Below are 12,708 nucleotides of genomic sequence, written 5' to 3'. Positions count from 1 at the left end.
CACCCAGCTATGAGGGACCTGCCAACTGGGTGTTGTAGCTGACCAATCGTACCCACCCACAACACAGGGTGTTGGTTTTCCAGGTCTCACCACAATACGTGCCCTCTTTAAGGAAGGACCCGATTTATGAACAAATGTCTTTCCACTCACTCATTATCATGGAAATGGCAAGGCAAAAGGTCTGCCCCTCTCCAGCAACATCTCAGTGCAAAAAAGAGAGACCTATCATTCATTACATTCTCTTCATAGTCAGGAGAGACTTTCTGAAACTGAGTCGGCAACATTCTTGAATGACAGGGGCAGCAAAGATTGCTGACAGAGTTGTGGTGTGTGCGTTTGTGTGTGTGATACGGCATTCCTCGACTTGGAAATGAAAAGGACACGGTGTCTTTCCCTCATTTTGCCCCTTGCTTTGAAGTAGCTGATCCAAATGAGCGTTGGGAGAAAAAAGGCCTGAAACAACCTGCTGCAAGCTGTCACTTCTGTGGCCTGGAGTATTCCAGCAGTGAAAAGAAAATAAATGAAGAAAAGAAAAGGGAAACAAAGTGTAATGCCATGTCAAGTGAGACATTTTGACTACTTAAGAGCCAAACTAGATGTGACATTAATGATGTACGAGCAATTAACCTGCAAGGTGCAGGACTATCCTGTGTGGGCATTTAACTCTTTCTCACCCAGCATGGACCTGAAAGAGCAATAAGAACTATTAGAGGGAAGTGGAATTTGCTGGATTTGTTTGACAGTGGAATTTGCTGCCAAGGAGTGTGGTGAAGTCTCCTTCTTTGGAGGTCTTTAAGCAGAGGCTTGACAACCATATGTCAGGAGCGCTCTGATGGTGTTTCCTGCTTGGCAGGGGGTTGGACTCAATGGCCCTTGTGGTCTAGTCCAACTCTATGATTCTATGATTCTAAGTTCAGCTCTCATTGTCACCAAAGGGAACTTTCCTCCTGAAATTTATGAGGGCAAGCAGGTTCATTGACATTGGTGTGTGTGTGTGCGAGCGCACGTGTGTGTATGCTTAATTCCTTGTGTTTTGTGGTACTGATCTTGTGCTACTGACCCCATTCACTCATCCAACCTCCATGTTGGCTATTTAAAGTTTGAATCACACACACATGGAATGCTTCCTTCCATGCATTTAGCTTCATGTCCAGTTTAGCTGTAATGCTAATATGATAATAGGTCTTTATCTCCTTCAAGATTGCAAACTAGAGGAGACAACGAAGATTCACAATGAGCCAAAGGGATGTGGGTGATCGGATAAGGACCACAGTGCTGGTGGAGATTAATCCTTTTCTGTAACATTTATTTGTCAACTGTTTGCAAATGTTAAAAAACAAGCAAACGGAACACTCCCAGGGTGGCTTCAAATAATCAATACACAATATAAAGGACCATAAGCTTCAGCACAATAAAACCATAACACAAAAAGGAATTAGAAGTAAGAACTAGCAATAAGACTAAAAACATATCCACCCTGGTAAAAGAGGTAAGATGCAATAAATGAACAACTTACTCAGTTGCAATCATAACTCCACTTACCTTGGAGTAAGTCCCACTGAAGTCTTCTCTGTTAGGAATGCAGGCTAAATAACTAAAACTGTTTTATTAAATCTTGTTTAAGAAAACACAGCTGAAAACATGTAAGCCTTGGGGGCATCATAAAAGGCCTGAACTGATGGGTCTGATGTACCCCTACATAGGAGACAACCAGTGGCGTAGCGTGGGGGGTGCAGGGGGGGCCGGCCGCACTGGGCGCAACATCTGGGGGTTAGGGTTAGGGGGTACAAATCCACAGGTTAGGGGGCGCAAATCCACGGGTTAGGGGGCGCAAATTACTTGCCTTGCCCCGGGTGCTGACAACCCACGCTACGCCACTGGAGCCAACTCCTCAGGGATTATTTCCCCCCTGAGGGGCTGGGCAATTGGCATTGGCACCTGAAGCGCCGCTGGTATGATATAGATGTTAAATGATCCAACCACCTGGATTTCACCAACACTTGGCCAACTGTACCACATGATGCAACGGAATCGACTTGAAAGGCAGCTCCACAAGGAGTGTATTACAACAGTCCAGTCTGAATGTCACTAGTACACAAATAACTGAGACAAGACCATTCTCTTCAGAGAGGGCCACTGTAAGTGAACCAGTCTAAACTAATAAAAATCACACTATCCACTATCTGAGCTTCGTCAGTTTAAGTATAGCCATTGTGGCTAGCAGCCATTGATAGACAGTTCCACTAACATGTCCAACACACACACAGGTTTTCTTTTCAGCCTCACAGTTTCTCTAGTAGGCCCCTTTAAAAGGTAAAGGGACACCTGACTGTTAGGTCCAGTCACGGACGACTCTGGAGCTGTGCCACTCATCTCGCTTTATTGGCTGAGGGAGCCGGCGTACAGCTTCCGGGTCATGTGACCAGCATGACTAAGCCACTTCTGGCAAACCAGAGCAGTGCACAGAAATGGCGCTCACCTTCCCGCCGGAGCGGTACCTATTTAGCTACTTGCACTTTGATGTGCTTTCAAACTGCTAGGTTGGCAGGTAGGCAGGCCCCTTTACTTGGTCCTATATATGTGAGTGGTTATTAGTCATTCCTCTGAGGAGGAAATATAGTGGTACCTCGGCTACAGACGCTTCAAGTTACGAATGCTTCAGGTTACAGACTCTGCTAACCCGAAAATAGTACCTTAGGTTAGCAGAGGATGAAAACAGAAATCGTGTGGTGCAGCGGCAGCGGGAGGCCCCATTAGCTAAAGTGGTACCTCAGGTTAAGAATAGTTTCAGGTTAAGAACAGACCTCCAGAACGAATTAGGTTCTGAACCCGAGGTACCACTGTAAATAAAAATTTAACTTGGGACACTATTTGGGGAAGCCAAAACTCCCCCCCCCCCCCGATACTATGAGCTAGCTCTAAGGGATCCTATTTGGGGCTTGTGTGTGTGTGTGTGAGAGAGAGAGAGAGAGAGAGAGGGAGGGAGAGAGGGGGGGAGAGGGAGAGAGACTGCACACACATGCGTGCAATTCTTTAGAAACAGAAACCTTCCTTTCATGCACAGAGACAGAACACAATGGCAGGCATTTTTTTCTGGATATAAATAAACTTCAGCAGCAGCGATGACTGAGCAACAGAATCAAAGAACGGAACTGCCTGGCCCACAAGGCCTGTTTTCCTTGGTTGTACCCACAGTGTGTCTGCATGTTGTTTGTCTTCCGCTTTGTCTAGAAGGTGCTTGTTCTGCAGATATTGATGTTGTTTCTGACCCTGACGACATGAAGCATGGCAAGCACTTTTTAACAGAAGCAGAGCGCAAGCAAAGGCATCCCTCTGCAGCTTTGTGCTCCCTATGCAAAATGCATTTGCAGCTCTTCTACTGTTCCCAGCCCAAGTATATGGGATATGCAAAGTTCAAAACAAAACATAAAATGTGAGGCCCACATTGTTTTTCCTCTATGCTGAAATGCAATTTCCCTTGTGTCATGGAGAAATTTGAAGAGAACCCACCGAGTTTGCTAAGGAGAGGTTCCATTCCCTTATTACTTCCTGGAGAGCTCAATGCAAAACACAAAGCAAAAAATGTCAAGGCCACTAAAACATACAGAGGCCAGCCCTAGGGTTGCCATATTTCAAAAAGTGAAAACCTGGAAACAAAAGTTGTTGGCCTTTCTAAAGTTTTGTCCAAGGTTGCTGAGCTTTTTTGAAGCAAAATAACAGGGAAAAAATGAAGTTTTGGAGCTATTTTTAAGGAAAATCATTGAAAACAACACTGCATAGCCGGAATACTGCAGTCAGAAGCACCATCTGGGTGGAAATTGCAAAATAAATTTAAAAAATGGCTGGGAATATCTGGACGTATGGCAACCCAAGCCACACCAGAATGTTGAGAAACAACTAGGAGGCCCTACTTGCATTACGTTGGTGATATGAGAACCACAACTGTATGTCACAAAGTTTGCATCACTTAGGGTCCAGTCATACTTTGTCCTGTGATTTCAAATGACTTCAAGCCACAGGTCCAAGAGGTGGGGTTTTTTTGTCCCCCTGTTTTACCCAGGAAAACACTGTTTACTATTGAATCAGAACAATATGAAACATGAAACTTGATTGCCATTTCTTCCAATTCAGCAGGAAGCAGTGGATTTTTTTCCCCAGGGGAAAGCGGTGGAACAAAAAACCCCAACATCTTGCACCCATGACTTGAAATCACAGGACAAAATCTGAAGTGTGGGCGGGCCCTTAGAAGGAGGGATGTGGGACAAAATCAGGTTTCGTTGTTAAATTTATGACTTGCCCTTCCCGAGGAGATTCCCAGGGCAGGCTACAACAATATGAAATCTATAATTCAAAACAGTTAAAAGATATTACGTTGGCAAATACAGCCAAAAAATGGGTCCTGAAAATACACATCTCAGGCCAAGCTAAAGAGGTGGTCAGCTGAATAGCAAAGATGCCAGACCCATCTCTGGGTTTAGGTCACAGGAGAGCAGAGAGTTTTATGGAGATACAGAGTGGTGAGCTCTTCAACAATGGAATTCTTGAAGCAGAAGCTGGTCAGCCATCCATTGGATATGTTCTAACTATGCTTTTTCTTGTATCCAACAGTGGGTTTATTATGGCTGACAAGGCCCTCTTTACCACATCCTATAATGTGTAATAGGGACGCGGGTGGCGCTGTGGGTTAAACCACAGAGCCTAGGACTTGCCGATCAGAAGTTCGGTGGTTCGAGTCCCTGGGACGGGGTGAGCTCCTGTTGCTCAGTCCCTGCTCCTGCCAACCTAGCAGTTCGAAAGCACATCAAAGTGCAAGTAGATAAATAGGTACCACTCTGGCGGGAAGGTAAACGGCGTTTCCGTGCGCTGCTCTGGTTTGCCAGAAGCAGCTTAGTCATGCTGGCCACATGACCCGGAAGCTGTACGTCGGCTCCCTCGGTCAATAAAGCGAGATGAGACCACAACCCCAGAGTCGGCCACAACTGGACCTAGTGGTCAGGGGTCCCTTTACCCTTTACCTTTAAAATGTGTAATAATCTACCCATTATTCTGCCCTATTATCTACCTCTGTTTTCCCCTAATTATCTATCCATGGTTCTATCCTATTGTAGGGTGTATATTATAATTTTGCATTAGTGGACAAAATATCACAGGTCTTGTTCACACACAGTGGGGCATGGGAGCAGATCTTGTGGCTCTGTACCCTTCCCCACTATGCACAGTGCCTCCAGTGTGAATCAGACCCCTGAGTATAAATGTGCACTTATATAGGCTCCACTCAGACCAGGCCCATTATTTCTGAATCCCATCATGTGATGTGAAATCACAATACCTCTGAATTATATAATTTCCCAGAGGATTGTACAGCATAGAGGTTGCATCATGTGCTTGGCCCCATTTCTATGGACAGGTACAAAAAGGTAAAGGTAAATGACCCCTGGGTAGATTAAGTCCAGTCAAAGGTGACTATGGGGTGCGGAGCTCATCTAGCTTCAGGCCGAGGGAGCCGACGTTTGTCCACAGACAGCTTCCAGGTCATGGGGCTAGCATGACAAAACCTCTTCTGGTGCAAGAGGACACTGTAATGAGTGCCAGAATGCACAGAAATGTCATTTACCTTCCTGCCTCAACGGTACCTATTTATCTATTTGCACTGCTATACTTTTGAACCGCTAGGTTGGCGGGAGCTGGGACAGAGCAATGGGAGCTCACCCCATCACGGGGATTCGAACTACTGACCTTCTGATCAGCAAGCCCAAGAGGCTCCATGGTTTAGACCACAGCGCCACCCGTGTCCCTGGATTCTAGGGACAATATGATGACTGAATAGGACTATATATTTGATGCTGTGAGCTGCCCTGAGATCTACGGCTAAAGGGTAGTATACAAATTTAATAATAATAATAGATATGTTTTCCCTTCCAATGTCTCTCTGCCCACCCTTGACTCCCGCACTTCCTGCCCGCTGTCTCTGCTATATTCCTGGCTCTTCCGAATGGTCCACATGATGTATATCAGAGATGGGTTATGCTGTCTAGCCACAGCTGCTGCACTTCATGTTTCAGAATAGTTTACTCATTCTCTTCCTAGGCAGCTGTGACACTTCGACTGTGACAGTAGAGGTTCTGGCAAGGAAAGCCTTGCATGTTGCTGTTCACAAGCTGGAAACTGTGTTGCTAGGGAAGCTGGCCCTGTTGTAGAGTGTTGAGGCACACAGTGTGATGTGCCCTCTGCATTGTGACCACCGGTGGGGCCTTTGGCTGTGTGTTGTGATCCCGTGTGGTCATCTGAGTTGTCCAAACCTTGGCATCAGTCCCATCTGGAAGATTGTTTAAAAATAATTGTATCATGGCCTAACCTTTATTCTTGCTTTGGTGAGCAGCATGCCTTTGTCTCTTCTGATTAGAAGCGGCTGAGGCTCACAGGGCTGGCCCCAGTGCAGCACTTCTCCTGTATTAATGTGAGATAATAGTTGCCTGAAGACTTCTTTTTCTTCTGAGCTCCACGGCTTATGTATCATCCCCAGAGGTCAGCGACCGCTGCAGCCTTCCTGAACTGCTGAAAGCTGGTGTGAATTCAGCTTCCCAAACTGCAAATGAAGCTGAGAGGAGCGACTCTGCTTATAACTCTTCAGCACTGAGGAATTCTGCGTCTTTCTGTGTGTAGTGCACAAAACCCTAAAGACGTATAATGGGCCATTTGGTGAAATGTGTCGTGCCAGCAATCCCTCAAACAACGGGAAAACATAGGACATTTCCTTGACAGGCCTAAGAGCAAAAGCTGTGTGTGTATTTAATGGAATTGGGAGAAAGTGTGTAAAATTATTTCCCCTGTGTGGCAGATCGACTGGTTTACTTTCAGAAATATCGAACGTCGCTTCAGGAAACTCAAATGACAAGAAGGCTAGCCTTTGACTGGAGCGTACTCTGGACTGGGGACTTCTTGTGTGTGGTTAGAGGAAGACCTCGGGAGGGAAGCATTTCTCGGTAACATGAAGAAAGCTTATTTGTGTGTAAAACACATGTCTTTAATTTTTACTATGACCCACCAGGTCTTTGGAGATGGCGCACTGTGACCTTCCTTGGTTTGTTTTGCTTTTCCCCCTCGGGCTAGCTATAATTTGGATAATGTGGGCAAATAAATCTGCTGTTAAATTAGGAATATTTGGTTATCAGATGTCCAGCTCTATAGATCTGAAGAATTAATTGAACCCCCCCCCCCCCAAGCCTCTGGACAGAAAGGCACGCAAGCACGCACCAGTTGTTAAAGGATGCCAGCTGTAGACAATTGTTATGAAATATTACCTTGATGTGAGAACTGAAGTTGTGTGCATTTGCTACCTAATGAAGCACAGGAAGGGGTTTTGTTTCAAGTTCAGGAACCAGCTATTAAGACTATACCCTCCTTTTAAAAATTGATTCTTGGGCAAATTCAGCCTGGGGATTTGCTATACATCCTTCAAAGCAAAGAGTACAGTTTAACCCTTGCTATCATCTTAAGGCAGCACTCCCACTGAAGTAGATGGTGTTAGTGCCCGCGATGATTTATGGCCCCCGAAACTGCAATGCAGTGGGTGAGTGCCCTGGATGTATCAAAAAGGGTGCCTTTGAACTTTTAACCATAGCTGTCAACTTACAGATTTAAAAATAAGGGACCAGCAGCCTCGAAAATAAGGGATCAGCAGCCAAAATAAGGGATTTTCAGAGCACAGGTATGTTCAAATTCTGAGCCCCTCTGAGCCAAAGGCAGAAAGCCCAGCCAGCAGCCAAACGAAGCTACAGCGCAGCAACCCGGCAAAGGGGATGCAGCAGGGAAAACCACCGTCACCTCTCCGCTGGGAAGCGCTGAGCAAAGGCGAGTCCCCAGGCAATACGACCAATTTGATCAGCACAAGGCATGCAAGCTCCACCCCCCAGTCGTTCTTAGACTCCTCATTGGGTGAGCAACTCAGCCAAGCAACACAGTTGGAGCCTCCCTGTCAGTGTTTGTAAAAAGCAAAAAAAAAGGAGGAAAAGGTTCTGACCTCCCTTTGCCTCTTCAGCCTGGTCCTCGGACCCTTGTCGGCACAAAAAGAGTCCACGAGAATGTCCTTGCAGAGTTTTATTCTTAAAAGTCTTTGTGCAAAACACGACTGAATAACTCCACACACCAGCACCAACCAACCCAAACACCAGCCTCAGCAACAAACTAACATTTCTCACTTATATATACAACTTGGTGCAGACCGCTGAGTCATGCTGACCCAGCTTTATTCGCATTAAAGAAACAGCGGCCATTTTAGCCGTGACAGGGAGGGAGGGAGAGGAGCTGCTTCCTTTGAAACCCAGGAAATTTAAGGGACATCATCAATAAGGGACAGCAGCGGGACACGGCGCTGGGATAAGGGACTTTCCCATCAAATAAGGGGCGGTTGACAGCTATGCTTTTAACTAGATCAAGTTCCTTAGGAGGCATCGCTGAATCGTTTTAATCACTAGAATAATACCTACGTTACAGTGGCCAACGAAACAGAGTATTTTCGCCGATTTGGGGAAACATATTGATTTCCATCAGCTGCTGTGATAAAAATGACATGATGCTCCTTCCAAGGTGGCAGTTCTGGAGCTTTGAGGATGGGGAAACTCATTTAATCACAGCAGCTGCTGAAGTTGGGAGCCAAAATGTTTTGCCACTTTGAAGGAAAGTCTTGCTTCTGCACATGACTGTGGCCTGATGGGAAGTCTTGCTTCTAAGCTTCGCTTCTGCATATGATGCTGCACAAACCGTTTTAAGCTGAAACATTCCTAGAATGTTCAGTTCACATTGAGTTCATACCTGACCTGTTCTTAATGCATAGTTGACCACATCTACAGATGAATGCTATATCAATCACTAGTAAAAGTTTAATAAGGAGGTTTTCACGCCTGTCCAATTCTGTGCTCCCTTTCCCAGCCTTTAATCTATTGGTGATTAATGCCTATATGCAACCTTTGCTTTGTACTTGTGTTAACCAATCAGCAACAATCACGTATGTGGCAATGCTGTAATATTCAATAAAAGGGACTCCCTGAGACATGCTCAAGAGATTCCTCCCAGATGACACTCGCTACCTGTCTGTCGTTATTTCAACCCAACACCACTTAAATGAAAAAAATACTGGTTGGTAATCACAGTAGAATTATAGAATCATAGAGTTGGAAGCGACTCTGTGGGCGACCTAGTCCAACCTCCTGCAATGGAGGAACCTCATCTAAAGCATCCATGACAGGTGCTCATCCAACCTCTGCTTAAATACCTCCAAGGAAGGAGTGTCCACAACCTCCCGAGGGAGACTGTTCAACTGTCAAACAGCTCTTACCAACCCCTGTGTTGCAAAATATGAGTCAGCAATGCCAAAAGCAACACAATGGCCAGAAACAATAACAATGTGAAAAACTTTATGGAATAATTCAAAACATCAAAACTAACAAACTGAAGTCTCTACATAATCGCATGAGCACTGTTCCAGAGTATTTTTCATTATATCCTTTCGAAAAATGATTGGTTAATGTAGAAATTACATATCTTTCTACTTACAAGTGTTGAACTAATTGGTTGATGAAGAATTCAACGAAACAGTAGTTGTTATCCGGAAACAGTGTTCAGCAGAGTTCAGAGTTGGACATCAGAATTGGACGTTTGCTAATTATACAAAGCTTCACAGCTTGCTCTCCGCCGGGTAAAGTCTGGCACCGTGATTCATTTAAGAACTTTCAGAGACTTTAGTTTGTTAGTTTTTATGTTTCGAATTATTCCACAAAGTTTTTCACATTGTTATTGTTTCTGGCCATCGTGTTGCTTTTGATATTGCTGACTCAAACAACTCTTACTGTCAGAAAGTTTTTACGTATGCTTAGTCGTAATCTCCTTTCTTGTAACTTGAAGCCATTGGTTAGAGTCCTACCCTCTAGAGCAGGAGAAAACAAGCTTGTTCCCTCTTCCATGTGACAACTATGTGATGGCTATCATATCTCCTCTCAGTCTCCTCTTTTCCAAGCTAAGCAAACCCAGCTCCTTCAATTGCTCCTCATAAGGCTTGGTTTCCAGACCCTTGAACATTCATGGTTGGTTGCTCTCCTCTGCACCCATTCCAGATTGTCAATCTCCTTCTTAAATTGTGGTGCCCAGAATTGGACACAGTATTCCAGGTGTGGTCTGACCAAGGCAGAATAGAGAGGAACTATTATTCCATTTGATCTGGACACCATAGTTCTATTGACAGATATGCAACATATGTGTGTATTTTTCTACATATATACACAAAGCCCTTGATTAGTAGGCAGCTTTCTTATAATTTCAGTCTAAATAAAGATGCAGCTACCCTTCATCAGTAGCAAAAATGGGAGTGGAGAATGGCTTTTTTAAAAAAAGTTCTTGATCTTTACAAGTTTTAGCAACCTGGTTAAATGAATGACACACATTTCTTCTCTGTGCTGTATGGTATAACACTGGAAGGCTAGTGAAAAAGCCTCCCTTTCTGCTCTGCTCTCTTCATGTTTGTTTATCAAATTCAAAATGGATAACACTAGCTATCTATTTGTTTTGCAAAGAGGTTACTTGTTTGGCTTCCAAGGGCGCAAAACATTCTTGGCTATCTACCAGTAGCCTTTGCTGTTTATTCTGCAGTGCAAACAGATAGCTGTCATGCTGACTTTTGGAATAACAAATCCAGTCAGCCAGAAGGGTTTTAATAACAAATCCAGTCAATCAGAATGGCTTTTAATAATTCTAATTAAACAATAACAACAACACCCTTCTCCTTTATGCATGAACAGCAAAATAATTTATTAATCAGAAGATTTTTTTGTGGGGGGGAGGACTATGAAATCGCAGCACATCTGGATATTAGTCTAAAGTGTGAAGTAGATTTAAGATACCAAGCAGAAAATACTTGGGCATGCACAATTTATGGAATTCACTGCTAGATTTAGTGATGGCCACTCATGGATGTTCTTTTTCTGAGGCTCTGCTTTGGGTCAGAAATCCATTTGTCGGTACCCCAGACCTTATCAACTCTGTTACATGAACAACAACCACAGTTTTATTCTGGCAACCTTTCTGGAGTTTATTCCATTCTTGAATGTATCAGATCCCAAGTAGCTCCAGCAGAAAGGGGTTTAGCAGGAGGGGATTTTCCATCCCTTCCCCTAGCAATCCCCTGAAAACCCTTAGGGATTCCCTTGAATTCCTGAGGGTGGGGGGCTGAGGGAGAAGGTGGCACCACCAAAAATCAGGAAGAAGTTGGGTTACTCTCATGAAAGGTGTCTCTGCCTGACTTTTGAGATATTCTTCTGAGCACACCTGCACAAGGATGGGCTGTTAAATTCATGGTCTATGGCTTCTGAAGCTTGCATTAAAAGTGTAATATTTTTGCAATATGTGTTTAGTTTTTTATACTAGTACCCAAAAGAACTGGCTAGTGTGAAGTGATAAAATGTCACTTCTATCCAGCGTAAATCTTGTGGGTCAATTATGTGTACTTTTCAAAAAATCTGCATGGGAGATGGACTCTTGAAGTGCTCTGTGATTGAAACATCATACAGTGTACTGCTGCCTATATGCATTTATCTGGAGAAAAATAGTTGACCCCAATGCAGCTTATTTCTAAATAGAGATGCATAAACCCCCACATGCTCCTTCCATAGCAGAACAGTAGATATACCCATTATTTGATCTCATGCAATACTCAATATTTTTCCTTCTGTGCAGATTTCATTGGTTTGGGAAAAAAACCACTATGTAGAAAAAACAGTCTCCAGAATTTTAGTCAAGTGAAATCCATAACATTCTATTTCATTAGTTTCAAGTCCAGAAAGAATTTGAATAAATGGTTGCTAAATCATCTCGTATCACTATGCTTTACTTGTCTGGGAATGGGGTATTTCAGTGGCAGACAAGTTCTTTGATAACAGCTTGAAAAGAGATAAACCATAGTGTTGAAGAGACTCATAAATTTGCCGCAACCATGAGTTTTTAAATAATGACTCTTCCTGAACTTCTTCCATCAGACAGAGTCTCAGAAGATTACCATCAGTTCTTTGCATATTTTGAATCCAAAAAAGACAAAGCTCTTATGTGAGGAGCAGCTTTGATTTTTAAGACTCCACTTTCTTTTCTAACCAAAGGAATTTGGATATTATTTCGAAAGGAAAGAACTTGCTTTCAGAAACTTATTTTGTAATGCTTCAAGTTCCTTTTCTAATCCCGTGCCCCAGAGTTCTACAGAATCTCTCTCTCAAGCAGGGTGAGAGGAGAGAAAGATTTAACTTATTACACATCAAGGACCTTCCATTGCTGGAATAAGTACCCGTCACATTTAGTGCTCCAGAATTTTAACATGGCTTAAAAAGTTTTCTCAACCCAAAATTTAGAAAGGTGAAATGTGATGTCGCTCCCCAATAGAAGATTAAAAACTCACCCTTCACTATCTGAAATACTGTTGTTCTAGGGCAGAGGTGGGTGGGGAACGTCAAGTCTGGGAGCCAAATGCAGCTTTTCAGCTCTCTTTATTGTCATTGAAATTATTCCTAAGCCTCTTGGAATGTTCCTAGAATGCCCCTCCTTTTAAAGAAACTTTATTGTTTTAAAAAATGAAGACAAAATATAAACAACATCAAACATACAGGTGAAACTCGGAAAATTAGAATATCAAGGGGGAGGAGGAGGAGGAGGAGGAGGAGGAGGAGGAGGAGG

This window comes from Podarcis melisellensis (assembly GCF_964234715.1).
Source record: "Podarcis melisellensis genome assembly, chromosome: 4".
Taxonomy (NCBI): Eukaryota; Metazoa; Chordata; class Lepidosauria; order Squamata; family Lacertidae; genus Podarcis; species Podarcis melisellensis.
The sequence above is the reverse complement of the archived record's forward strand: the minus strand, read 5'-3'. Positions refer to the sequence as shown.